This window comes from Lycorma delicatula, chromosome 1 (assembly GCF_047948215.1).
Source record: "Lycorma delicatula isolate Av1 chromosome 1, ASM4794821v1, whole genome shotgun sequence".
NCBI classification, from domain to species: Eukaryota; Metazoa; Arthropoda; class Insecta; order Hemiptera; family Fulgoridae; genus Lycorma; species Lycorma delicatula.
Window position 1 is genome coordinate 33,022,412 of NC_134455.1, and position 3,545 is coordinate 33,025,956.

The window sequence follows — 3,545 nt, forward strand, 5'->3', positions numbered from 1 at the left end:
CTCAAAAGGGATTTTCTCCCCTGAGATTTCCAGCTGTCTGGCCGGTTTGCGTGTCTTGTATGTGAACATCACGGCCACCGATTTTTCACCGTTGACCCTGATTCTCCACATATCGAGCCACGGTTCCACTAAGTCCAATTGCCTTTGGAGCCTCCGGACCGCGTAATCCACATTTGCGGATTCGTAGAAATACGCCGTGTCTTCTGCATATCGTTGACCCCTTCCGACAGCGGCATATCGTTTACGTACAAAGTGTACGTAACGGGGAAAGCACTGCTCCTTGGGGAACCCCAGCGGCTATTTCTCTGGTAGAGGAAATCGTTTCCCCTACGCGCACGACAAAACGTCGGTCTAGCAAATATGACTGCATGAGTCTGACATAGCGGTACGGTATCGCCGATCGCGCTAGTTTATAAAGCAACCCGCTATGCCAAACTTTGTCAAAGGCCTTGGCCACATCCAGAAAAACGGCTGCAGTCACCGCTTTCTGTTCAGGCCTCCGAAAAGGTCATCTATTATTTTTACCGGTTGGAGGGTCGTCGAGTGACCCTCCCTGAACCCAAATTGCTCCGGCCGCACTTCTCCCTCCATGTATCGCTTCAGTTTTTCGAGGAAAATTCTCTCGAACAACTTAGACAATACCGGTAACAGGGAGATTGGCCTATAATTCCGTGGGAAAAGTAAACTTTTCCCCGGTTTGGGTAAATATACGACTTTGGCCGTTTTCTAACAATTCGGGAAATATCCAACGTACAAAATGGACGTGAATATCACCGAAATTGTTGTAATCACGGAGGCCGGTATGTTCCGGAATGCACGGGCGCTGATCCCGTCGACACCCGGGGCCTTGTGGCCTTAATGGCTGCGGAAACTTCCGCTTCAGTGACTTGGTCAATCTCTAGAGGGGCGTCCTCCACCTGTGAGAAATAATCTACAAGAAAGGATTCCACCTCGGTTGTGTGCTCGTCGTTCGGGGCGGGAGGGGGGTTTGGAGTGAATTGCTCTTCCAAGGCGTCGGCGAAAACCTCGGCCCTCTCCGCCTCCGAATATGCAAGAAAACCTCGCTACCCCACAACCGGATGGCGAGGCTTCTTCCCTTCTCGCAGTCTTCTGTTCAGCCTGAACACCGAGGAGATGTCGTCAGAGACCGAGGCGAGGTATTCGTTCCACGAATCCTCCCGATGGCTTGTCAGCAGTTGTTTCAGCCTGTCCGTTTGGTTATAAAAAGCCCGTTTATCAGCGGGGGACAGGGTGATTCGATATCTCCTCCTCAGTCGTCGTTTCTCCGCTGTGGCGTCGCAGATATGAGGAGGGAGGTCGTTTCGAACAACTGCTCGAGTTTTGGCCGATAAGCTGCCTGCCAGGGCCTCGTCATTGACGACGTGACGCGCCCGACAGTGTCGTCGATTTCCTCCGGGGTGTTCAGGAGCTCAAGATTTACCGGCCTGTACTCCCGCTGGAGGGTCTCGTAGAACCTTTTCCAGTTAACTGACCTTCGGGGTATAGACGGGGGATCTCGGCCTGTCCTAGTTCCAACAGGACAGGGGAATGGTTCGAGCTGAGGTCTTCTATCGTTTCAATCATGAACGGGAGGGTACCCCCCTTCATGACTGCGATATCTAGCACGTCAGGCCTACATCTGCCTGAATGATGAACGTGCGTGGGCACCTCAGGGCCTACGACGACCAAGCGGCGGGCTCTCGCCCTTTCGTACAGCAATCTGCCATTCGGGTTTGTCAGGTTGCTGTTCCATGACACGTGTTTGGCATTGAGGTCGCCCATGAGTATCATGGGCCCATCCCAATTTTCCAGCACGGCATCCAGATCTGCGCCGGTTACCGCATCGTTCGGCTTGTTGTAAGCCGAAACCAGCCGATACACCGTGGCCAGATGCTCCACATGCACACACGTCTGTTCCATCACGTTTGTATGAAGAAAAACGCGCGTATGCATGTGGCGTCTTTGGACTAAAACCGCAGTTCCACCGGCGGTGGAGTATCCGGGTCGTACTGGCCTATCCGTCCTATATGTAAAATAGTTCCGAAGGGTCAGTTGCTTGCTTGGGTTCAAGCGCGTCTCAGACAACAGTATCACGTCTATCAGTAGATCCTCGGCCAGACGGCATAGTTCCTCCGGAAATTAGCCCCGCCACCCAGTTGTGGGCAACGAGGCCTTCTGGCATATTCGGAGGCGGAGGTTTTCGCCGACACCCTGGAGAACCAATTTACTCCAAACCCCACTCCCGCCCCAAACGACGGCCACATAACCGAGGTGGAGTCCTTCCTCGTAGATTATTTAGCACACGTGGAGGACGCCCCACTAGAAATAGACCAAGTCACTGAGGTGGAGGTTTCCGCTGCAATCAAATCCACAAGCCCCGACAAGGCTCCGGGTGTTGACGGGATCGGTGCCCGCACATTCCGGAATGTTCCACCCGCTCTTATAGCGACCACAACCACAATATTCACGTCAATTTTGTATGTTGGATATTTTCCGAATCGCTGGAAAACTGCAAAGGTGGTATGCCTACCCAAACCTGGGAAACGTCTGCTCTTTCCCCAGAATTACAGGCCGAATTCCTTATTACCTGTGTTGTCAGAGCTGTTCGAAAGGATTTTCCTGGAGACTAAGGCGACATTTGGGAAAAGGAGTACGGCCTGAGCAATTTGGGTTCACGGAGGGCCACTCGACGACCCTCCAACTGGTTAAAATAATCGACAGTCTTGTCGGAGGCCTAAATAGAAAAGCGGTAACTGCAAACGTTTTTCTAGATATGGGCTAAAGCCTTTGACAAAGTTTGGCATAGCGGCTTGCTGTATAAACTCGCACATACGGCGATTCCCTGTCGCTATGTCAGATTGATACGGTCTTATTTACTAGATCGACAATCTGTTGTAAGCGTAGGGGGAACAATCTCCTTCATCAGAGACGTAGCCGTTGGAGTCCCCCAAGGAGCAGTGCTTTCGCCGTTCTTGTACACGGCCTATGTCAACGGTATGTCGCTGTCGGAAGGAGTCAAAACAGCTGAATACGCAGACGACACGGCATATTATTATGAATCCGGAAGTGTAGATTACGCGATCGAGAGACTCCAACGGCAATTGGATCTAGCAGAGCCGTGGCTCGACATGTGGAGAATCAAGGTCAACGGTGAAAAATCGGTGGCAGTGATGTTCACATACAAGACACGTGCTCCAGCCAGGCAACTGGAAATCTCAGGAAAGAAAATCCTCTTTGGGAAAACAGTCAAGTTCCTGGATAAATGGCATACCTTAGGAGAACATGTTAAATATGTGACCCGAAGGGCAAAGGCCGTCAGGGCCTCACTATACCCAGTACTGAACAGTGCCAGCCACTGGCGAACAAATTGCTCATTTTTCGGCTATATATCCAGCCGATTCTAACATATACTTACCCGGCATGGGGAGCTTTGTTGAACTCCACGCTTCAAAAGAAATCAGATGCCGTCCAAAACATAGCGTTGCGGACGATATTTGGACCACCGTGGTTCGTCGGAAACGTTACTTTTCGCTACGATGCGGGTA